The sequence below is a fragment of the Apteryx rowi genome, unplaced genomic scaffold (assembly GCF_003343035.1).
Source record: "Apteryx rowi isolate R43461 unplaced genomic scaffold, aptRow1 scaffold_22, whole genome shotgun sequence".
NCBI classification, from domain to species: Eukaryota; Metazoa; Chordata; class Aves; order Apterygiformes; family Apterygidae; genus Apteryx; species Apteryx rowi.
Window position 1 is genome coordinate 2885456 of NW_020448530.1, and position 26394 is coordinate 2911849.

Sequence of the window (26394 nt, forward strand, 5' to 3'; positions counted from 1 at the left end):
TCTCTTAACCACACATTGGCAATTGCCTCTTGCAGAAATTTAAGGTAACACATCATTACCATGACTTCAAGAGACATGCATTTTATTCATACCTCAGGCTCTGCTCTGGTTCTCCTACAAGTCTGATTGCTTGAGCTCTGTGCCTGTTTTTTTTTTTTTCTTTTCTTTTTTTTCCTTGGATTTTTTGTTTTTGACACAAGGTGCCTGAAACCCTGAGCTACTTATGGTGGTTACCTCTTTTGAAAAGGACTGAGCATCCCTCTGCTCTTCATATAGCTATTTTACTGCATCAAGGACACTCAGAGCTTCTGCTCATAGATAAAGTAGTATTTTTTCACCTGTACAATACTTTATGACCTCCACTGTGCTCATAATAGGTGATATCTGAGCTCCTTCTGGGAACACCACTGACATGAAATATCCTTAGCAGACAGGCCAGATCAATAGTTATTTCAGCCTRTTCCAGACTTGGCCTTGCTCTGTCCTGATTTCATTTTTCCTTAAGGCTGGCTCTGCAATCTTTCATCAAACCTGCCTTTCCTTCACAATTTTGCCATTTTACTCCTGTATAGGTTTTTATACAAAATGGCCAGACATATTATGGCTTACAGTTGTCATACCAAGACATTTCACAGTGTGGTGGCAAAAGCCCCCTAAAATGACATCCTAAATTCAGTTCTCTGCTGAGTGATGCTGTGCCCTCATTATTTGAGTCATGATTTTTTACAGCTTGCTGGTTGAATAGAAAATTAAGAGGGGAAAAATATTCTTTGGTCTTTTTTGGAAAAGTTTTCTTTGGGAGAGGGAGGGAGGATGAAAGGCTAAAGAATAAAAAAAGTGGCTTTCAGTCATGTTTAATGCAAGTAAAGAAAATTCAAGGCCAAGGAAACTCTGTCTTCATCCCTCTCTCCCCATCATGCCCCACTTCTTCGAAAGCTCATATTGGGTTTATAACACTGATTCAGATCCCCTCCCTGCCTGCCTCATTCCTGGGAACTCTGCTCTGTCTTGCCCGCTTGGGAAAGAACCAAGTATTCATTATTTCACTGAGAGGTTGCTTGCGGTTTCTCTAGCTGAAGCCACTCCTCCTGCTTTTAATCTCTTTAAAAATGCATCAGAGAAAAGGAGACAGCTCCAGATGATTTCCTTCACACCTTTAGGTGGATGATTTAACTACTATGCTAGGCTCCAGCCTTTCTCTAGCTGCCTGAATATTTACTGTTTCATCACAGCAAACAGTAGTCTGTCCCCAAAGCGAGACGTCCCATGAGTTAGGAAGAACCCATATGGTACATAAACATGCAATGAGCTGGAGCAAGACTATGCATGTTCCTCTGGCCTTGCACCCACCCATGAAGGAGTTTCTAGAATATGACTCTGAGTCCTGCTTAGCTCCTGATCAGGCTGGAAAGGAGTTACTGTGCTGGCTTGGTCAGCAAATGTTTCTCGACTTTCCCACTGACAGCCCCCAAAAGGCATTTTCTCTCCCAGATGCTGGCTGTGGCATGGAAAGTGTCTTTCTTGCCTCTCCAGTGAGAAATACCTTGGGGTCCTTATTAGATGAGTTCAGGTCAGCCCTCCTTCCAGGGGTGCTGTGGCCGCATGCAGGCATCAATAGGGAGATGGAGAGATCACGCAACACTACAGCTGGTTCTGGACAGATGGGACACACCTGATCTTCAACACAGGGAAAATAAGTAATTAATAGCCATCATTATAATTATTAGGCAAATATAAAGAAACTAGAAGTATAGTAGTTTATTCATATTCATATCTACTTCTGCACCTTGCATTGAGACATATCTAAATCACCCACGGAATGGTGGCATCATTGGCTTGGTCCACAGTTTGTGTCCTTCTCTCCTGATCTCTGTGTGTGTGGCTTTGGCCACTTTCTTTTAGGTCCAGGGACCCCCTCACCTCTCACATACCTCAGACATGAGGCACTGAGGGTGCAGCACTGCAGCCCTGGAGGCCATCGTGGTGGATGATGAAGGGGCCAGGACTGCGGTCCACACCCTGGAAAGCGCTTGTTCCACCTTTGCATGGACATGCCATGGGCTTAGCAAATACAAAAACCTGTGCTCTCAAAACCTTGCTATTGACACGTAGGATTTGTGCTTCCTGGACAAACCCGCTGGAGGAATTGTATTAAGTCATAGCATCTCTGAATGAGTATAACTTAGCAGTTAGTGATTAAAATGAGTCTGCAGTGTGGTGTTGCTGCACGTATGTGATGTAAAACAATTTGTTCTGTGGGATGTGGCTGCAGAGACCAAAGGTTAGGGTCTGTTTGGGAAGGCAGTTTTTTTGAACTGCAGGCAGCAAACCAGACCGGTTGTTGAAGTTTACAGAAGACTCTCATTGCTCTGCTATGTAATTTTTAAATAAACACATTTTAGTCATTAAATACACACTCTTCAAGCCTCAGTAAGAAGAACTTCAGAATTGTTAGTCAAGCTTTAATTCATCTGGTATGAGTTATGGTTCAGCTCAAGCACGTTGCAAATAGGAGGCATTTTCCAAGGACAATTTTTCTGTGATAACCTCTAACACAGCTGGAGACCAAGCACTAGACCATACCCGCTTTCTTTATGCATTTTGGTTTCGCTCTTCTTGTTGCTATTATTTATTATATAACTCCAGAGAACACTAGGGGACATAATTGATCCTTCGAGGTTCGTGTGAGCTCTCCATTTCCATGATTAAATGAGTCTGTGGATTGTTACAAAGGTCAACACACAAATGAATGTTTTATTAGGCACCAGCAAATTGCTACAATAGCAAATCAAAGTTGTGTTTGTACAGTATTTCACAAATTACAGACAATGAGAAGTATCTTTTGTATGTGGGCGTATTCATTCCTCCCCCACCCCCTAACCCTTGTGGTTTCTTGTTTTGTTTGGTTTGTAGTATATGCAAATGGGTCCTGCTTGTCTGAAGGAATAGCTCTTTCAAATCACAGTTGCTAATTTATAAGTGGTTTGTTGGTAAGCTCATCTGGTGCGCTCTGCTTTAAACCCACCTATGTAGTCCACAAAGAACTGAGGGGGAGTCAAGAAGAGGAAAAGTATTGCCTAGGTAGGGCATGTGGTGGAACATATATCATATCTCTGAATGTAAAGACACTAATTTAATTAAAAATCCAGGCTGGTCGGTACAATTTATAGGCCAACATGACTAATATTGTTATGCTTATGTAAGCAGAGAAATTAATTAAAACTTTGAAGCTTACTTGTTGGCATAGTGAAAGCTCATTTTATGCTGGTGAGAGATTAAGAAAACCTTCTTGGTGGGCTCTTTTGCAGAAAGGGAAAGAAACCCTCCCTGCCCTGTTCTCACAACCAGGGAGGGTTTAATTAAAATCAGTGGAGAAAGTAACAGTGGGAAAATGAAAGCAGCAAGAAATGTTTTTGTTAATATATTAGTTTTGGAGAAAGAGCCTGGGAATAGCCAGGAGGAGTTTGACACTGGTTCTATTGGTGTGAGGGAGAAATGGGGAACATCATTTGCTATGGGAGCTACAGTGATGCAATGCTCAAGGAGGGCCGGACTCCGGGGGCCACTGGTGTGTGGGGTGATCTCCCACATGGTAACGTTACAAGATGCTGTAGATGTTGAGCTTGATGGGTTAATTCTCCACTTGTTTTCAAGAAAGGGATGCCAAAGTTAGGCTCTCTATATAGATATATACMTGCACACGCACACACACACATATATATGCACATATATATATATATGTACTTGTAAGGCGTAGCTGCTGGTGTGGGGTCCTCTCTAGTCTGAATCCAGGCTTCCTCACTAAAGCAACCAGGGTCACCACAGAGTGGAGTTGGCTGAATTAGCACAAAAAACTCTGCCGTTGCAACAAGTACATGTCCAGGCCTTCCCAGCCGCCTGGGCTGAGAGGGAGGTAGATAGTTAGGGCTTAGCTGCATCACGTTTAAGATGGCTGAAGGCTGAGCTCCTGGGCTGACTGGGAATTTTCAGTATCCCCGAAAGAGGATTGCACGTGAGGTTTAATGTCAGCTGGGTATAAGGAGGGGAACTAAATTCCAAAGGTAGCAGAACAACTCAAATTGCAAATTTTTCCAGGTCTGGATATTGCTGAGGACTTTCTCCTGATAGAATTTTCCCTTTCAACATGATGATAGAAAAACATAGTTAAAAAAAAAGGGAAGAAATTTCCCTTCACTTCTAGCCAGGCCAACAGGGTAAACATAAATGCATTGCATATTCAGAGAGTAAACAGTAGAGAGGAAACAGTAAGTCTTGGCAAGCAGAGGGAGCTGTTTTTTCCTCATATTGTCAGCTCTCACATTTTTATTGTGAATCTTCTCAGTCTGAATGTTTTGCTTGAAACCCAACAGCCAGCATTACGCTTGCGCATGAGCATCTTATGTATCTCTGGAGGGGAAAAGGTTTATGCTGGTAGCCACCGAGGTTTCTGAGGAAAGCTCAAACACAGCTAAGTRCATTGTAGGGTCTGCAAGTCCAAAGAGTATAGAAGAAAAAAGAATTCAATATTTATTAAGAATCAAGCTAATTACCATGCTAATTATTTCTGGGGACGAGTACGTGAGGCTGATGTTAGTAAGGTCTGATTTTAAGCACTTGTGGTGGGTACCGCCACATGGTGCCAGGGATTCAAAGGATTCTCCGTGGGCTGTTGCAGGCTATGTTATAGGCATGGATTGCTTCCTCCCCGCTCCAGCCTGCACTGCACTATGCCTCACRTTCCAGATGTGCTTTCCCCAACATCTGGCTAATGGAAGTTACTGCTCTTCCTCAAAATTCATTGTCCTCTGCATTTAGGTATCTTTGCCAAGCTGTACTTCAGCCTCAGGCTGTTCTGACAGTGCTGTTTCCCTGTGATGACAGGTGAGATGGGCCTTTTTATGATTTTTTAGCACAATATAGTCACACTTCAGCAGTTACTGTTAGGTCTGACAGGAACAGATTCATCCTGGCTGCCAACAGAACTGCAAAATGGCAAACGTAGTTAATATTTAGGCCAGAGCTCAGAGTCACTTGTCTGTCTGCGCTGGCAGAGCTGCTTTTCCCTTGCTTGGGCCCTTCTCTCATTTGTCTTCAAAATCAGCAGCTCCGAAACAGCCCTCGTTTTCTTTTCCTCTGTACACTGTTGGGATGGCATTTTCCATATACCAGCTCCTGAGGCTACGTCCATACCAGTAAATAAAATGAACAAGGGCCTGTTCCCTGGCCTTCAGGCAAATAACGCAGCACAGCTCATGCCTGTACAGCTAAACTAGTTTCCTTCCCAAAACAGTGTGGCTTTTGTCCACGTGTCTGTTGGACACAGTCCCTGGCCTGTGCTCTCCCCTGAACCAGACCCGGGTGTTGTCTAGGAGATTCGTGAGCCGAAAGCATACCAGGAAGGGTGCCAGCAAATTAACGGCGCATATGATCAGGGGACAGTGCACAAGCCCCTCTTAGTCTACTCGTATAGATGCAAGTACTTAAAAACCAGCTTTAGATATTAACAGCAAGTCTCATAGGTCACCTATGGAAGTGGCTGAAGACTGCTTGTGTATGTACATAAATGTATCACTGAGTAAAGAATTCAGCAGGACCTCAGAAATAACCAGGGGAGATGAGTCTGCTGAAGATGTTGGTGTCTTTTAACAGAAATCAGAATTGACATCATCAGCATACACCTCAAAATGGAGGGAGCTATTCGGAAGAGAGTCAATGGATCAGTCAAGGCAGCAGTGGGAAGGGGGTGCCGATGCCTCCAACAGCAGGCAGACACAGGGGGCAGGTCTAAACGAAAGGAGAAGCTGATGTCACAGCACATCTCAGAAGTATGGAAGAAAGCACTATATTCACCAGCAGCAGGTTTGAACTCCAGCTCCTTGAAGAGGACACAAAGTTTGACTTCCTCTGAGTCTTCCTTCCTTTGCAACAAGCTGAGTACTAATGAGAAGGTGGTAAGATTTCCAGCTGTGGTTCAGATGCATCAGCAGAAAGTCAGGAGGAAGGCTAACATGTWTGCAGTGGTCTGTCATGGTGCAGACATCCGCAGAGTAACCAACTGACTGACAAAATCAGCACTTTTCCCTTGCAGTCAAAAAGAAATGCACCCATTTGTTAAGAATTGGTGAGCATAAGGGTAAAGAAACCACTCAGAACTTTGGCCTTCCCATAGGAGGTCCCCCAAGCCATCAGCCTGTTGTATCTTTTTTTCACCTGTTTCAAGTGCCCTTCATTGTTCTTATTTCCACAACAGTAAAGGCCAGAGCAGCTCCCCTCCCCTTGATACTAAGCATGCAACAAGCAGTTCTGCAGATAGGCTCTCTCAACTCAGGAGCTCCAGTTACAGAAACAGCTATACTTCTTCTGGACAACTGATAAGCACCTCTGTACGTGTTACRGCGACAGTGGTAGTTAACATTTGACACACCTAAAGATTGACATATGTTATGCTAATTGGTTGCATTAACTGTTTGCATAAAGTATTGGACCTCTAGTACTGAGAAATTAAGACAATTAAACACACCAACCATTAGTGAAGAAATTTGCCGCAACAGCTGAATGGCTATGGTTTTCCTGTCCACCCAAAGAACAAAGTCCCCAGTCACAGCAGGTGATTGGCAAATACTAATGAAGCAGCTGATGCACAAAGGAGTCTTTCCCTGGTATACTCAGTCAAACTGCCTGAAATGTCTCTCATCAAAATATTCCTAGTGGACCACATGGCAACGATGTTCTGATACTTTGTGGAGGAAACTACAGAGCATTGTGAATATACATGTTTTTCTTCAGGAAACTCTATTTCAAATAACATTTTCAGATGTTCCAAATTGTGATATTTTAAACAAAAAATTTGTAAGGGAGTCCCATTTGTCACAAAACAGTGTTTTTCATATCAGAAAATTTAAAACATCCTTTTGTTGTAGGTAATCTTTTTTTTCATTTTTGTGCTCCTGTTCTGAAATTTCATTTGGAGACTTTATTTTTCAGTATTTAAAATATTTTTTCCATTTTGGAACAGAATGTAATTTAGATATGTTGACATGTCTAGCAGAAGGAAAATATGTTTTCCCGGCTAGCATGAGTTATGGGTGCTTTTATTACAGATGGGCCTCAACAAACCCTGTAGTTGTGAACAACTTTGAACTTGAAAGCTGTTTAAGTAGAAACCTCAGCTCTCTGCTTGGCTCCTAACTTTGTGATGGACAAAGTCAAAACCTGGGATCTTCCAACCTGAAACACTGTGAATATTGTTAACTGAAGTAACTGAAATCCTGGTCAGGGACATGGAATAAAAAGATGATCTCTACATCAAAAGCTTATGATCTACATGCATTTCTAAGACAAAGAATATGGATATGTAGAGACATGAAAAACATCAGTGAAAGTAGCAGACAACAAACAAAGCTTGCCAAAAAGCAAAGTTTTGTCAGTATTTTTTGTAGTTTCCATCACAAAAGGAAGTTTTACGGAGATTTTGGAGTTAGATATGTACTTCATAATACTGACTTTTTCAGACTTCAGCCTCTCTCTAAGCTAGATTTTCAGGAAAGAGGAAGCGCATTCACAGAAGTACTGCAGGCTAATGTAAAATATAATTTAATTCTCAGCTTAATGTGAAGATAGGGGCAAAAGCTAGAGCATTTTCTGCTCCTCACTTTCTTATTATTCATTGAAAGCAACTGCTGAGAAGAATGGTCCCGAGCAGCTCTCGCCTATTGTGTTCCTCAAGGCCATACTGGAGGGAGGAGAGATCATACCAGGTTTCCCTTGGTCAGCTGAATATCGGCAATGTTGTTCAGCAGAACATCACGTGCTGGCAAGTTCTGGCCCCACCACGTCCCGTACCGTGGTGAAAGCACGGCGCATGCTGCCTGGTGTCTTGAGCAGCATCACAGACTCTCCAGACGAACAGGGATATAAAGAACCCACCCCAACGTCTAACTTTTGCTGCTCCCAGCATTTGTTCTGGTGTCAGTAAGGACTTTGAGGTTAGCTGTGTGTTTATTTATTTGTTTTTAATCCTGGGACACTGTGTGATCTTTTTTAAGCCTGGAAATGCAAAATGCAGCTTTGTCTTCAACAGTTTGTGTGAGTGGCAGTGACTGATGTTTTTTGGAAGGACACCCCGGGGGCCAGGAGATGTGTGTAGTCAAGTGTTTGTCTGTATATTGGTTAGCAGCATTTGTACTGAGCGGGTTTCTATTATTCCATATGTCAGGAAGAACATTTGCACTTCCAGGCCACTAGATGATGATGGTACTGTAATTACAGCTGTATCTTAATTAACATTCCCACATGAATAAAACATTAGTATGATTATTCTTAGCTTTTTAACCAGTAGGCTTTGGTCTCATCTTTTTATAGCTACTTTTCTTAACCAAACCAAACCATGAACTGTAACAAATGAAAAAGAGAAATAAACACAGAGCATCAGTTCATCAGTTGAGTAGGAGATAGGTTAAATAATAATGAAGTCCCTCTGAACACCACCCTGTGGCAGAATCATGCCCTTAAGAGGAGATCTGTGAGTTTTGAGCCCTTGCTTCATGCTCCTGCTAGGTTTGCAAAGGTTTGCTACATTTGCAACTTAGAGCTGCAAAGACTGGATGTGTAATTATATCTTTCCCACATGGAAAAACAATTTGCACATGCAAATCTTAATGTTTTGCATTTACACAAAAACTTAGGGCCTTAGGAGGAATGTCTGCATAAGAGCTTGGAGTCTAAAATGGCGCAAAGCCAAGTCGAAGCCCCATTTGTGATGTGCTTAAGACAGAGGGGTTCCCATTCTTCTGGGTTGCTGCCCTGCGTTCCTCATGCTGCAGGCTGGACGAGTAACAGCTCAYGAGAGCCTCAGGCTTGGAAAGCCTTTTCAGGTATGTCTATACTGGAGCCAAAGGTGTGACAACAGCTCATGGAAACTTAGCTGAACTAGCTTTATGCCRCATGGCCCAAGTGTTGATACCACTGTAGCTACAGCAGCGTGGAGGTGGGCACCAGCTGCAAAGAGCCTGATTCTGTGCAAATGCAGAAGTTCGCTTGTCAAAGTTCAGTACTGTTGTTGATGTCTGAATATCAGCACCAGCTGGCTAGGGGATGTCTACTTGTGCTGTAATCTTGCCTTTCCCAGCAGTGTAGGTAGAGGGAAGAAGGGTATTTGGTATGTTTGTGGGTTAACCACTTTCACGCTATCTGTCTATGTGATTTCAAATGGTGTAGAATAAGAGACACAGGTCAAAGACTGCTGTTCCTGGCTTTCTGGGAAACCTGTCAATGGCACCACTATTGTCCTTCTCTGATGATTTGCTGATTTTTAGTGTCTTTGTTTTTTACTAGCCCTAGTTAGTTCCTTTTTTATAAGTAATAATTTTTGAACCCCCCTGCCAGTTACAACCAAATCTGACATGGTCATAAAGAGCATGAAGATACTAAGTTCTTACAAGTTTCATTAAAAAAAAGATATTTCAAYAGAAGAGAAAGAGAAACCTCATCATTTTCCTATCAGAGAAAAAGTCAGTAGCATGACTAGAAAGATAGGGTGTCCTTCCAAAAAACATCAGTCACCTCCACTCGCATACAGGGCTAGGTGGCATAAAAGGCAGCCCCTAGCTCCCCATAAAATAGTGGAAGATGTACGGAGGGCGCCAGTGAGTCTGTTTTCAAGGTTCAGCTGTTTCCATCATTTGCCATTTGACTCAGATTTAACATAGGCATCTTCCCATTGAGTGCAATGGAAATTAGGCATTTAATATGCCATTGAGCATCTGAGCCTTAGCCCTGATACTTATGCTTCATGCAAGAATTTCCAGTAGCTTTTCAGGACAAAGGATGACAAGAAAGTAAATGGAAATAGTGGCTACAAAATACAAGATAAGGCAGTTTGAGTTTTAATATGATTTCACRGCTCGCATTTAATCTGAGACTCCCACATAGACTTTAATGTGGATTGTCAAAGGTCTTGTCTTCACTGTTCCTCTAACTCCAGCTGGCATAAGGTGACTTAAGGGTGCACCTTTTCTGCCATGAAGATATAGCTTAACTTGATGAAGAAGAAGGTAAACAGGAGAAAAATGACAGTAAGTAATTTCTGATCCGGGCTTGGAGGAAAGGACTGTCCAGGTTCTCTGTGGAGCCTCTAGCTTGAGAGTCACCCAATGAAAAAAATGCAGTGTTCCTTTAAGTGACTCGTTCCTCTTGTTCCCATTTTTAACATTCTCCCAGGCCTGAGCAATTTCAAATCCTTTATGCATTTATTCTGTGTGCCAGCAAGAGGAAGCTCCACCTGTGTCTTACACAGGATTGAGTCATTTTCACTCTGGGAAATCTGAACTAATGGGAGCTTTGCTTTGACACAGTAAGGTATTTATCTTGCCAGTCCCCTCCTCCTTGTCTGTGCTTCTGTCCATCCTGAGACACCAAGATTTACAGTAGCTCATCTATTGCAAATACCAGCTTGGACTCACAGGCTTCATGGGTAGCCAGAAAAAGCTTTGCATGGTAAAAGGTAATGTTTTAAGTGCATTTCCTCCTCTCATATCTCAGCCCAGAAGAGATTTCTCACTGTGTATAGCAAAATACATATGCAATGGGAATGGTGTTCAGCTCCCTCCCAAACACTGGGAACAAACCACTGAACACAGAACTACATTGTGGAAYCTCTTGCCACAGAAAGTTGCAAATGCCAAGTGAAATAAATGAACTGAAAAAGCAATTGGACACATTAATGGAAGATGAGTCCATCAAGGCCATTAAACCCAGTGCTACAGATGCAATTTCTGAGACTGGAAGTACCTACCTGTGAATAGCCGTTGCCTGGGAAGGTACCGAGGCGACAGGATTGCTCTGCACTTGTCCGGTTTGCAGTGTTTCCTAAGCATCTAGATCCTGCCAGTGAGCAAACGGACTTTTGGTCCAGGATTGTATGGCTGTTCTCCCCTCTCTTCGTGCATGCCCAAAGGGTAGAGCTATGGTCTGAAACGCACTTGTGAGCCCAGGAATGAGTTCATAAGGCACATATAAATACATATTAATTCAGGCCACCCATTCTATACATTTTATCTCTTCTGTGCAGTAATTTGGCAGTTCCCACCTCTGTTACCAGGTAATGGGGAACTTTCATTCTTCATCAAATCCTGTTTACTTCAGATGGCTTCCTGACACCTCTAGGTGTCCTGCCCCACTGCAGACTGTGGTCAATATTATTTAAATCTGACCTGGAACCTGGACTAAGAATTAAATTATACTTGCAGCTCCCTCCCATCCTAGAATGAGGATCTGGACCCAAACATCATGCTGGCCTCCATACTGTGATGAGCTATAACAAAGCCTTAAGACCATCTGTGTTGCTGTCTCCCATCAGCTTTTGAAATGTGATGCCGAACCTTTTAGCTTAGGTAATTTTTAGCTATACCACAGAAAAGGCAAATGAGTGCAAATCAAAACCGCCTTGACTCACCCATCAGCCATTTCCTGATATTGTGGGCTCAGGGCTTTCTCATGAGGATATGTGTCCAGTCAGCAAGTGTACGAAGAGACTCGTTCGAGAGCAAATGGGCCAAGACAAGTCTGCAACTTGTCAGCCCATGGCCAACTCTACAGTTGGGTAGAGAAACGTGGGAAAGATTCTCTGTTATAATTAAACCTGATTTTGCCTGGCTTTCCATTCCACTGRGGGAGAAGTCCAGTGCTGCAGAGGGTAAAAATGCAAGTTACAGAGGTCCTGCTGGGAGGATGATAGCTTTGGTCATACAAGAGCTTTTTTCCATGGTAGTTGTTTCTGTTTTTTTAAAAAAAGCCCATCGGCAAGGACAGCAGAAAAAACACCCTTATGTAAAACACTGGATTAACCTCCTGAGAAACTGGCAGGGGAAGCGGTCTTTGCGCTCCCTTAAATTATATGCTTGTGCTCCCCTGCTGCTACGATAAAATAAAATGAAAAAAAAAATCTTCTCAATTTTTCTTTCACCAGTGTGTTAAGATATTGTCAGGTCAGCCCTGGTGGTAGGTTAGCAGATGACTAATAGCTGTGTTTTTTAATTAAATGCTATCAGAAGAGGGTGATAGATTAGCACCCCCACCCCCCTGCATTTCCCAGAACATTTCAAAATTACTTTTTGAAAAATGGACTTAAAAAAAAAAAGGCAAAAAGAATGAAACAATGATGGGAATTCCTTGTCCTTCTCTTTGGTCTAGAATAAAAGCTGTCTGTCTGTCAGAGATGGAAAAGCTTATTTATTTATTTATTTATTTATTACAGTTAACCCAATGTGGGCCTGATTTGTACCTGGTTGGGCTTTCAGCAGCTGAGCTGGTAGGTCTCTGCTTTATTGCAGGCATTTCTGCTGCCACAGGAGAGCTTTTCTCTGATAGACTAGCTCCTGGCAGCAAACATGGATGGGTGTGCTGCAGTCAACTACTTCAGCTGGTGTAAACCACTGCTGGCTCCACTGGCAGCAAAGAGGGAAGGAGCTGGCCCAGAGGTTTTATCCTGCACTGTTTTGCACGAGAACAGACCCTTAAATTCAGGTTCCCAATGAGGAGTAATTAGGCCTTACTCTGCTTTCTGCTGCAGATAAACACTGAGTATTTCCCAGAGAAGGAGATGTGAAGGGAAGGATTCATCTCCATAACCCTCACATCTGCAGTGTTGACAGCCMCATCTGGCCTAACTGTCCAGACTCACTCTAGGAGCAATGGGGAGAACCAGGCCATTCTGGATAGTCCCGGGGCTCATACACCTGCTCAAGGTCTCTGCTTGCTCCACAGCTGTAAAGTGGGAAAAATACCCCCATTGATCTGATCTGAGCATTGTGTGATGAATGTATTACTGTGGTCAGGTACCGGCACAACTGGTTACTTACAGCATACCTTTCTTTGCCTTTGCAGGTAGTGAACATGTATTAATTAGGGACAAACTCCATTGCCTACTTTGCCTTTGCGGCAGAAGTGTCACAAAAAAAGCCCAGCACCTCTTCCTCTTTCTGTCATGACATCAGTATGCAAATTACTGTGTCACTAAGAATAAACACTTTCCATACTCCTGAGAAGAGATGCTACCTGGGTTTCTCACCTTTCAATCCAAAAAAAAAGAAAAAGTGTTGTATCCAAAGAAGGGATGTGGGTATTTGGAATATATAGAGCTGCAATGCCTGAAAATGCTAAAATGCGAACACTGAGTAAGCCCCACACTTCCTATTGTGGAGAGATTTTCTGGGAGCGGGTGGGGGGACATCAAAGGAAAGGAAATGCTCTCCTTATCCAGAAGTAGTTCATAACTCAGGGCTACCATTTTGCACCTACATGAAATAAGGCTTCAGAGTCTCAAATTCTTCTATAGGTAGGCACTGAAATCAAATATCTCTGTGCAGCTGACTGGATCACCTTTTTCTCTTAGAAGATCTCTGCCCCATTGCTCTTCTGCTCACCTTTTATTATGGCTATTTGTTAGAGCATAAAGACAGAAAGACGTGGGGTCTAGACCCTCCTCTACTTTGAACAAACAGCTTAAAGAAGTTTGCATGAGAAAATGAAGACAGACTGACTAAYGCCTTTGAGAAGGTTGTTTTTGGATTGTTCTTCCAAATATAGGGGCTTAAATTCTTCTCAAGCTGCATCTGAGGTCCCTGAGTGCTATTCTGGATGTTGCCCAGATTGAACAAGTGGTGAGGTATAGGGATAGAACCTACAAACAAAATGAGCACATCTTTAGTTTTTTATCCTCATTGTTGTTTCTATTAGTCAAGGTTTCAGCCTCCATAAACTGGGGTAGTTGTAATGAAAAAAACACAAACAGTTTGTAAGGCAAGCTATGAATATGAGAAACTGGAAAATTGGGCTAGTTCCCAGACTGATTATTTTTTATTGTAAGAAATATATTTATATCTCTTCCTTTAACTGAAGAGGTGTGTCAATGATTAGAGACAGGAAAGCCCTCCTTATCCTTTTCTTTTTATAAATGACCTGCTGTATGTCTTTTTTTTCTGTGTCTCCTCTGTCTTCAGATATGTCATGCACACCCCATATAATGCACATAATATTTCAAAGCTGCAGAGCCCTGGTTATTAACACGGTGGTGCTAACTGCCCGGATGCCTTGTTGCAACAAATCCTAAGCTGCAGTGCGCATGCCAACAAATCCCACTTATATGCAGTGGTGGGTGAAAATATGATAGAGGCTCTTTTCTCTGCCACCTATATAAATTCTGTCCAAGGAAACTCAAGCAGACTGCAGTTCTCCTGCAGATTAATCTTTACCGATTAATTTCTAGATCCATTTAGAGCATGTTGTTGCAAAAAAAGAAAGAAAGAAAAAAAAAAAGAAAACTGTGGGAGTTTGTATTTCCTTGAAATATTTCCGCTGGATCTGCTCTGAACAATTTTGAGCACACCAAAATGCCACTTCAAGAGTGAAGTGAAAAGAAGAGGCAGCTACGTTGCTGGAAAAACGTCTGTGTCAGAGTTTACCTACTTTGCATTAAGCATGGTGACACAAACAGAGAGGCCTTGTACGCCTGTCACGGTGCCCTGTGGCCAGCGACAGAAACACAAGCATTTCTAAATTAAAAGAACATTTCTGTATTAATTTATCACTCTGGTACACACAGGGCTAGCTATTTTCCAGAAGCCAGCTACTGAGCCTCATATAGCTGACTGAGCTTAAAACGTTATGAAAGAAATACAGTTGCTTTCTTGATGTGATGTATCTGGCCTCATGAAAGGGCRTTTTGTTTAGGTATTGCATAGAAATCTTAGAAAGTGCTTACGGACACAGATATGATCCCTGGGGGAAGTCCACAAACCTGAGCAGAGAAAGTGGCGTAAATCATGGGACTTAATGTGCAGCTCATAAATCCAGTGTGTGTATGAACGTCTGATAAAGCAGGATGATGTCTAAGGTCTGAGTTTTACTTCACATAACGTAATATGTGGCATTTGAATCAACACAGCAGTGAATCGAGCTAAGATTTGCATCTCATTTTTTAACTCATCCACACTATGAGTGGAACAGACTCTGATTTTGACTACATCAATGTAAATAAGAGAAAAGCCCTTGGTTTCACAACAGTGACTCCAAACATAAATGCTTGTATGTGAGATGAGGATCTGACTCCATTTCAGTTCTGAACTGTGCTCATTTGACATGAGATAATAATATCAGCTTACAAATTTTATAAATCAGACATCTGCAGTTGCTATTCACAATAATTGTATACATACATATGAATGCATATTTTATATTTGCATATTTTATATTTGCATATTTTGAAGGCAGAATGGAAGAGGAGATACACCCATAATCTTTAATATACCTCGGTCTGGCTGAGAGATAAAGTTGTTACTAGGCTATGGTTGGAGGCTGGCTTACGTAACAAGAGTCTGATAGCCTCTTAAACTCAGATTTTCACAAGTGGTCAGTACATAACTCCTCAGGAGTTAGGCACCAAAATGCCTTTCCAATGGTAGCATTTGCTACACTTGTTTTCTGGAGCTGTCAGTGGAAGTGAACATTCCTCCCTAGTTTCTTAAATATTCCTTCCCAGATATCTTCTTTCTCTCAAAGGTTTAGGTTTAACCTACCGACAAAAGACATGCAAGGAGAAACCATTGTTGCCCAGTTTTCCACAATCCCAGGAACATTTTCATGAACAATCTCTGCACAGAAGGTAATTTCCATTAGTGGGACCCACTGTAATGTTGTACTCCCTCTTCCTCTCCCTACATGGCAAAAACCGGGTTTTTCTTTGCTCCCAATATTATTGATGGTGACTCTTAGACTCTGTTGTGATCTCTGTTATTTCTGCTGGGCTTTTAGGGCTGTGGGTTTAGGCCCTTCTGTGTGGCTTGTCCTCTCTCGTTTATTTGCACACTGCCCCCTAAATTATGATGCCAGTTGTTACATCTCTACCACAGCCAAATGAAGCCATCCAGGTATGCGTGTTGGGAGTCTGTTCTTATTTACACCCTTTTAAACTACAAGAAAGTCCGTGGGCCTCTCACACTTGTTCTTGACTTACATCAGCATATATCAATAGATTTTGACCTCAGGGACTGGACATGGTAAACATATTCTACCAAGCATCATGCAAGCTAAACAAATAAGTATCCTAGCTTATTTTTATTTCTACCAGCTGGGGTGCTGGCAGAATTATTAAATAATCCCTCTAAATTTAATGACTCATTCTTTTTGTAAATGCAACATGGATGTCTAAGATTTCAGGGCATGGCTGAAACAGTGACTATGAAGCTAACTCRTTTTCCTTATCCATTTTTGTATATTAGCCATGGAAGGCAATAGATGCTTTTTTTCTATTCCAGCACAATTAGCTGTAACCCATGTTTGCTGCACAGAAATTTATTCTAATGGAGGAAGACAGTATTTCCTTAATGATGCATGCTTATGAAAAAAGATGAAGCATCTCTACTCTAACAAGCATAGGTGGTTGGATGAGAAACCATTGTTTTCTTTAATCAGTCTCAAACAGACCCAACAAAGTTACTAAAATAGGTTTGGTTCTCAATAAGCATAGCAGTGATCTCTTCTCTTTGCAACATCCAGTGTTTAACTTGCACTTTTGGCGATAGGCAATAATGAGGGATGTTAGTGTAGAAGAATTCCACTCTATTTACTGACTACTGCAGAGTTGTTTTATCTCCTGCAGCAGGTTGTCATGTAAAGTTTTGTGATTTGGGCTTTAATCTATAGAACTGGTCCTGTTTAAAGAAAACTCACTCCAAAGCATGACTGTAGCTGTCATATAGTGCTCCCGAGAGAAGAGGGACCTAGACACAGAGTAAATCTAGAAATGGAGGTTGCACATTRGTGCTTTTTTCTGATGTCTGAAGTCTTAATTCTAACTTCTAAAATATGTTTTGGAAAAAAAAAAAAATATTTGAATCTCTTGGAAGATCAATCCCCCCCCGATGAGTTTATCAGATTTCTATACTAGTAAAAATCCTTGCTTCACAAATATTCATTGCTAGTTTACAGTGAGCAGCGACATGACAGATGTCAGCAGTCCCCTGGCAATCTGGGCTTCTGTGTGGGATATTATAACTTCATGAAATCAAAGACATCACAAATAAAAGAACAGCAATAGCCAAAAAGGGGGGCCCCATGCTGCATCCCTTAGCAAGGGAAAGGCCCAATGAAGTTCTTTTTGTGGGGAAGAGCTGTTTATATCTCTGCGTTGAGATTTTCCTATGGAAATCCAGAGGCGTTTGCCCCCAGAGAAGCCCTCAGYTTTCTCATGAGAGTGGTTTTCAGCCACTTTCCCATCAGGGACCACACCGCACTGGAAAACCTGTTGTGCTGCAGGTTTGCTCCACTTTCACTGGCACTTTTGCACCAGGGAGTCCATCAGCTTCCTCAGAGGAATAACAGGAACACAGCAGTGGGGCTGCAGATACRGAAAGCCAATATCCTCCTGACGGTGCTAGACCCACAGCTGAGGGTGCGGTATCAGCCAAAGGGCTGTGTAGCCTGAGATGAGGGTTGTCCCTGGGGGCGGTGGAGCCACGCGGCGCCTTCCCCATAGCCTTCAGTCATCAGGGCAGGCTGCAGCGGTGGGAATGCTCTGCAGAGATTGCCACCCTGAGGTAACCTCTGCCAGGGGCCACCTTTAAAGAGGGTCACTTCTTAAATAGGGTTTTCTACCCTCACTCAGAAGCCTGCAAAATTAAACTAAGCTTTCTGATGCAAGTATGACTCAGTTGGCTTAGCAAGCGCTATGCTGTTAAATGAGGCAAGAACGAAGCCAGGAAGGCAGAGAAACCGTGGAGCACCTCGTCCTGAGGCACAGCCACAGCCACCGTTGCTTCCCTGCTCCTTCCCTTAGGAGGCAGCTCCCTCCTTCCCCTTCCCAGGGAAAGCCCATAAGCAGACTGTAAGCAGAGTCCCCCACTTTGCAGCACACAGAAGGCATTTAAAATGTCCCATTTTCTTTTTTTCCTGTTGTCTTTGATGGTCCCCAAGGCTGGAAGTGATGCCTTCGATTAGGCATAGTTTTTTTGGCCCAGATTCCTTACACTGTTAAAATTATAAACTTTTCATCTCTCTGTGATAGGCTGCCTTTTCCTTTTTATCAGAAATGCTCCTCAAACATAATAAAGGAACATCTTTAAGGTAGATTTAAGGCCTCCCCAGCGCCTCTTTCATTTCAAGGAATTATTTAGGTGTGGGATACAGAGGCGTCTCCTTTCTCTTCTGCACATTTTTAAGGGTTTAAATAATCATCTGTTGCTGGGGAACAAGAAGTGTTTTCTTTATCTCATGTTGGGCCAGAATCAACCAGTGTTCATGTTTGCTGGCATTTCAGAGCCCAGGAAATCCTAGTGTGGCTCATCGTAAAAGCCTTTTTGTCAATGTCCTGCACAAAAAGCAGCAGTCCCACAGTGTGGTGGGAGCGGGGGGTCTCATCGGTGTCCCCAGTCCAAGGTGACGGACGGGGCAGTGCGTCACACAGGCCAGGGCAAGGACTGTGACATCTCTGCTTGTGTGGGATGGGGTCTCCTTAAGTTTGAAACAAATCAGGGTAGTGGGAAATGCCAAGAAATGTGATGCAAAGGACCAGTGCCACAGCTGCAGCTGTGCTGAGCTGGAGAGTTCACGGGTGAGTAGTAAGCATTACCAGACAGAGCCTGGAGGGAGGATGAGATACGTAGGACCTATGTGTTCCTTTTGCAGACACCGACTAACAGCTCCCGGTCTACAGTGCCCTTCCCCGTGCAAGCCTCTAACAGGGCCTGGATCCCTGCTGGAGTTTTGACTAGCTGAATTTTGGATATCAGACTTTATTTATTTTGGGGATTTTCTCCCCTTTCTCTGCCCTGCTTCCAGAGGTGCTAAATATTAAAATAACAGTGAAGAGGAGGAGAAATCACATCTTGGCATTTCTTAGTGAAAGTCTGCCAGACATTTAATAAACTGTTTTATGCTGAAAACGTTTGAAGAATGGCTCTTCAAACAGTGATAATACTTAATCGTTAAGCTTTCAGATAGCCTGGCCTGACAGCCTTAACCTTTGCACTGTGCAAGTGAAAACATAAGGCGTAAACTAAACGCCTTCCTGCAGCAGCTCCATTTGGCAGCATTGCAGATTAGGCCATGGCTTTTGGTTCCTTTCTAATACCAAGTTATCATGGCTTAGTTTGAACCCCAGTGCCTGATATAAGACTCCCAATAGAGTTAATTACTCAGCTCTTTATAATAATCCATTTCCCAGTCAACCCACAAAACATTTCATCACAGTAGCAGTCTAAACGTTCRGTTAGGGGACCAATTAATCAAGCTGGCATTTTAAAAATATAAAACCACATTTTATAATAGTGTAAAACATCAAGGTATTAATTTTAGTTGCATTTGGCATACACAGACATACACACACAGTATCTCTCTACAGCTTGATTTATTACATTTAAAACTGAATAGCTTTGGAAATCAATTTTATTAGACTTCATTATTTTAAAACATAAAATAAAGTGAAAGCATTAGTTAATAAAGGCTTTTAAATTCTTGATAAAGATGCCTGAAGGGAACATRTAGAAACCCTGGTGCCTTGTATATTCACTTTTTGCATGGACCAGCTCAGTGAGTTTGAAACAGGAATGATTTAGATTAAAGAAGGGTGTAAGTGGATGAAGCTTGTAGGTGTTGCCAGTCATCCAGTTTGCCTGGGAAAGAAAGGAAGTCACTCCATTGTCCACATTGTGCGCTATGCCATTAAACGAGGCAAGAATGAAGCCAGGAAGGCAGAGAAAATAAATGCATGGCCTCTGTCTCATTTAATGACAACAATAACAGCGAAAAGAGAAAATGAATGAGGAGTTATCTTTTAAGAGACAAGTGAAAATCCCTTCTTCATTTGCAGATATTTCCCCATCCAGGGCTGTATGTGAGAGGAAAAGGGTAGATTAGAAATCGATGAAAGAAAAAGAGGAGAATGGTGAGAAACTCAACCGCGAGCCATTCCCAGCAGAGTGATGTGATCTCTGCCCACTATCAACACCTGTGTGCAGGGGAACGCCGAAAGCCGAGTTTTGTTTCAGGTTTGCATAGCCACGTAGGCAGCTGGGCACTGCTAAGAGACTCGGTTCACTACAGGCTGATTGAGCGACGAATGTGGGTCCCTGCTTGCGGACTGGATGGTGCATGAATGAGCAAGCAAGTCGGAGGGATTAGCCCAAGGGCCACTATGGACCATCACGAGCAGCACGGCATGACCCTCATGGGAAATGGCTCGCTGGAAAACGAGGATGGTCTGGAGGTCGAGGTGCCAAGGTAGCACTGGTCACATCCTGCAGCTTCGGCCTCTGTCCCCCCGAGCAGTCGCTCTCTGCCTTGGTTTCTTCATCTGGAAAGTGAGGAATCTGGGTAAATATTTCTCATTAAATAGACCTGTTATGCTGGGGGAAGGACTTTCCCAGAAATGTTCCCAGAAATGATTAATTGTGTTAATCTGTCATTTGCTGGGCTATTGATTAGAGACAAAAACAGCAAAATATTGCTAATGTTTAAAAACTTTAAATGTGTGTGTATATGTATGTATTTATACACACACACACACACACATATATACATTTATATGTATATATAGTCCTAGCAAAATGTGGCTATTTGGAATGAAACGAACATTTTCTATGCACATTCTGTGCCCCAGAGAAGACAAACGTTTCAGCAGGAAATTTTGTTATAAGATATACTTGCTTTTGAGATCTGCAGCTGTCTACTTGTGTGTCACTGGGGGAAGTGGCTCAGGGGAGAGGTGGGAGAGAGCCCAGGACAGTTAGCTGCAGTTTGATGCTGATAGAGGCATTATATCAAGTGGCAGCTCTATGGGCATGGGAAGACGAAAAATCGAAGGATGATTATGGCTTCTTTGGAGAAATTCACATTACTAACATCACCCTATCTTAACAAGTAATCCCCGCATATGAAGTGAGATCTTGAAAAGCAGAAGTGGGGGTACTTCAGTACTCCCACTGAGACCTTTTTTTTGCCTGCCTTTGAAGAGGTTCCCTGATTCTGCCTGTATCCCCAGCAGACTGCCTCCAAGCTCTGAGCTCTGCAGGAGGTTCTGGACTTACAGTCAAGAACAGCCCCTGCGTTATCATTTCTATCTAATCTTAAGGCGTCACTAGCAATTTGTACCAAGGAACAGAGCAGGACCATGGGAGCAGGCAAACCAAGACCTGTATTGGTGAAACCTGTATTTCAGCTCTTCCCCAAGTGCTTACACCAGGCAGCTTCCCTGTGCGCTGCAGATATCATGCTGGCTTTACTGCAGAGCTTTCTCTGCCCCATTTCTTTATTGCCACTAGACCTCCTTCCTTTTGCTGCAGGTTCAATTTCTCAAAATGTAGATTTTTTTTTTTTCTGGGGTTTCTGCCTCTCATAAAAGATTCCTCCTTTGTTTTTTTTTCTTTTTCTCTTTTTGAAGAAGCCATAATCTCAGGACCTCATCTGAACTCTCCCGTGCTAAGACATTAATCTGCATTGCATAATGTTTCAGAGCAAACAGTCCTGGAGTGAAAGCAAGCTGTCCCCGCCTGTATTTTACTCACTTCGCTTCTCTCAGCAAACAGAGATGACATTTTTGTGCACAATAGGCCAACACAAGAAATAGAGGGGTTCATTCTGGGAGGGTTTTTGTGTTTGTAAAGTTCTCCTACTATTTTATAAAATGAAGACAAATCCAACTGGGCCTCAACTGCCAAATGACATGCCAAACGGCTTGTTAGCTAAGGGGCAGCAGCAATCCCTCTGGGATGGGGTCAGAGGATGGAAAAAAAATCGATTTAGGAGAAACTGTAGGAAATAAAGTTTCTAGCTAGGATTTATTAAACTGATTCCTCATTGACTTTAATCTTAAGGTTTTATTTTCACCTCAGGTCTTTTCCCATTATTTGTAGCTGCTAGCTACTATGCTGACTGGTGCTGTTTAAGTCTAGATGATAACTGACCTGACAGCTGGTGGACCTGATACTCATCCATTCATAGACCTGGAAATTGTCTTATCCAGGCCATTCCAGGTATGGCTTGGGGGAGGGGTTACTCTTTCTCACCTCACACAAAAGCATCGTGTCTTCATCCTTGGTTTGGCAACTTTCAGCTTTGTCTACCAGGCTGAGAAACCTTGAGCACATCATTTTGAGCACACGACTTTAGAGCTAGCTTGGGCTAGCTCTGGGATTAGGCACCTCACTCATTGCTTAGTCTTGACTTGCCTTCAGCACACGCTTTGCAAGCATGACTGTCAGTTGCTCCTTGCCATTAAATGCTCTTGTAAATAATTTCATACACCAAACTGGCGGCATCTGAAAACTGAAAGCGGAAAGAAGGACCTATTCTAAAAATCTCATTGTCTGTGACATGCAAAAGTATGCCAAAATAATGTGGCAAACAAAATTTCCTGTCCTGGGGTATTTAAAAACTCACCCCTCTTTTGAAAGGCAGAATAGAGGTAGAAGGAGAATAAGTCTCCACTATCCAAGGCAGTCGCAGAACATGGCCAGAAAACAGCTTCCAAAGCACACAGGTTGCAACGTGCCCAGCATACCCAGAATGTCTCTGTCTGTTCCATGGCTGGAAATCAGGCAGAAGACACCATGTTCACAGTTGCTCTAAAGACCATGTTTTCAGAAAGTGGATATACTTATACTGCCAGAAAAGAGGCGTGGGGAATTCTCACGCGAACCCCATTGCCTTGTGCCAGGTTATAATTTGTGTCAGGGAGCTTTGTCATGACATACAAACAGGTAGGTATCATATACCTATTTTCTGTAAAAATTCATCTACAGAGTTGCATTTACTGATGGTCTCTTGTGGGGTCTTTTGCTTCTGTACCTCTCCTTGGGTTCATGGGATGGGAATGGGAATGGCCCCACTGTTGGGAAAAGCTACCAGAAATGTAGAAGTGACCCAATACCTCCTGACAACACGGGGCTGTTTCATCTGCCTGTCCCTGTGAGGGGGACAGCGGAGGTCAGGCAGCCCTGAGCCATCTGCCACATTTGACAGCTTTGGCTGTCCTGTTGGTGGCCCAGCCCAGGGAAAGTTTGTCCAAGCGCAGGTCCTGGTCATATGTGGCCCAGGTACGTGGGAGGGGGATGTTCAGGGGACTGCAGGTGACACTGCGTGATCTCCCTTCAAAAGGTCCATCTGCCACTGCTTGGGCATGGGCCCCCTCAGCAAAATCCCTCTCCTCTCTGAGAGCTCCCCTCTGCCTGCAAGGCTCCAAAGAGCTGAAATTTGTCCTTCCTGAATCCTGCAAAAGCCCAAGCCCACGAGCTGAGCTGAAATAAGACTCTGGCTACACAGCAGAACCCCAGACCTGAATTCTCTTAGAGTTTAGGAGAGGTGGATTCAACACTGGGAATTTGCTTTCACCACCACCAGAGGTAAAGGGATTAGCTGTGAAGCCCTGATCCCGCTCCAGACTCTTCCCAAAGTTCAGGGCAGTCTGGGCTCCCGGGCTGAGGTTCGGGCCTCGGCAGCTGAAAGCGTTTAAATAGGGACGTCCATCACTCGGTGTGAATAAAAGCAAAAGTGGCCCTTTTTAAACAGAGCGATGACTTGATCAAAATGCTGCTTTGTCATATCTGTTTCATAAAAATTTGCCCCCTCCGGGCCAGTCCTGCTTGATGTCAATGGTTAATGCCAACCACAGCCTTGTCTCAGTGAGCGCTGCACAAAGCCTTAATTTCACAGCCTTCAAACAACAGTGAAAAATCACCAGGAACTTTCTCTTAGGCTCTGGGATCTCCCTAGCAACCACAGGCCAAGCATACTGTAATTCAATTTATGCCTTGAACTCCTTCAGGAGTCTCTTCTTTAAAATCTGTCACAGTCAACACGCCTTGGGAAACTATTATAAGTGCCTGAACCTTTGACCAGCCAGAGAAAGTAAGCACTAGTATAAATCTAGTAAGCATGTTTGGTCTGTTTTTATGTTTGGTGTATGGTACATTTACCATTCAGCCCGTAGTCTCTATTGCTATTCTGCTTGGGAAATCCACCACGCATCTGTCATACTGTCTGCGTTTAAACCGGGCTACCGGGCCCGAATAGAGGCGAGGGGGAAATGCCTCCACTCAGCCAGAAGAATTGCTTTATGTGGAAATGCACTGACATGGCCCTCGGCTCATTGGGAGACAGGGTGTCATGGGAAAGATAAGCAGGAATGACCTGGCAGGTTTGTGAATGTCTCAATCCCGGGACTGAAGTGGATTTACAAAAGAGTGAAAGCTTAGCGGGGAAACACAAATGATAATGAACTGCTCACTGTGTTTAAATAGCCATCCCCAAATAGTTCTGCCATGAACATTGTCAAGTTACTTTAGTCGAAGTGAGGTTTATAGGCCTGTAATTTTCGGGGTTATTTGCTCAGGAGCCCTGTGTGAGCGAGCATCTTGAAAAAATTATTGCTTTCGCTGACAAATACCATTTTTAAATTAGCCACATGACACAATGTCTTATAAATAGGATTGCTCTCTGCGTGTTAGCTCCATGTCTCAAGTGTGGTCAGAAAGAGAAGAGACGATCTTTTAATGACTAATGCTTGAGTGGAAACTTGTCTGCATTGCAAATCTAGGGACAGATTCGGGCTAGCGTCAGGCAGTGGAGATTTACATCTGGGGAGAAGGAGGGGATCTGCTCCTCCGGGGGGCCCAAAGCCCATCATAGTCACTGACTTTGATGAGACGAGCAGGTGCTCTACACCTCTTAGGAGCTGGCTGCTAAAGATAATTTTCAAGTAATTGCTAACTGGCCATATTCCAATCCAATATAAGTATTTTATCCCAGGAGCCTCAGCCCACCATACTGTACCAGCTAGGAATGGTAAGTCTGCGAAGTGACAGGGGATTTTCCAGTTGAAGCAAAAATAGATGTCACATTTATACTCTGTTCCCTTGCTCAGCTACGGAATGGCATCCTAAATAAAGCTACATAGTGTAATAACTCCAGGATGCACCTAAATGATGGTTATTACCAGTGGCTTGTACAAATTGCTGTTTACTGAGCAGCAGCTAGCAGAGTAGCTACATAAAACCTCATCAGTCCGTGAAAGAGGAGGGCATTGTGCTCCGGACAGGGATAGATTTGATCTAGGCCAGTCTTTCCTCACATTGCTTGATATGACTGTATTTATATTTTCAGTCCTCCTGTTTGCTTTGATCTTAGGGAAACTTTGTGATGCAGGCTGGGGATGGTATTTGGCCAGGCAGTATCTCGATCTACAGCCAGAAAAAAACAGCCTGCAGCTTTTTCCAGCACTTGGAGAAATGCTGAGATAAGGACAGTTTAAAATCAATAAGGGTCTGAATCTTAGTCTGAGGCTGAGTAGAGTTTTGGCATCGTTTTATGCTGGAAGAACCTGCTTTGACTTTAGTTCGGCTTACAGGGATTTGGCATTGCAAAATAAGTGGCTGCTGAAAGGCAGAACAGGCCGTAAAGACATGACACGGCAACATGCAAAGCCATGGAGCTGGAAACCATGGCGTTATGATTTAGTTCAGTAAAGCTGGAGCAAATGCCAGCTCAGGGCAAATGCAAATCTGTTTTGAGTTTTACTTTTCCCCCGGCATTTCTGCTTTTCCCATGGAGTTCTGTTTATTGGCCTGTGCAGACCTGGTTCACAGCTCCTTTGCTGTGTTTCTGAGCACAGTGACTAGGACAAGGAGGGTTTAGGTGTAATAACACCATGTCACAATTCATTATGGACACAAAATCGCTACTGGAATACCCACGGGTTCCCACGAAAGTAGGCTTGTCTTTCATCCTCGTCTCCTGTTTAAATAATTCCTCTCTGTTCGGTCAAACTGAGTCAATCAGTGGAAGAAAAAAACCACATATTGCTAATTAGCCAGAGATGATTGTTATACCCCAAGCAATAATACCAAAACTGGTCCGTTTCAGTGGTGTGGGACTGGTTATAGAGGCATCCATTAGTGAAACATTAGCAATGTCTTTGTAACTGTTGTGTTCCTAAGAACAGTCTAGTCATTATACTCATTAGCTTGTTAAAAAACACAGGACTAGGTTTTCTTCCCAGCCGTACTGGTGAAGAAGTGGGTTACTCCGTTGACATTAAAGTTGGGTTCTCGGTTGCTTAAGATAAAAGCGCACAAGCAGCAGAGAGTGTTGGGTAATGTCAAGAGCTGCCTGGAGTGAAAACGGTGCAGAAGTGCCGGGTCTGCCTCCCTGCAGGCTGCCCCAAGGGGCTGTTTCAGTGGCAATTCAGGGCATGCGGGATGGCTGGATGCTTCAGACCAAAATCCGAAGCATTTGCAAGGCCAGGGAAGCAGATCATAATAGCTGCTTTGCATCAGGGGCATTTTGCTGGCTCTACATCAAGAGAAAAAAAAATTAAATATCATTTATCTTTCTCTGAAGAGTTTATGG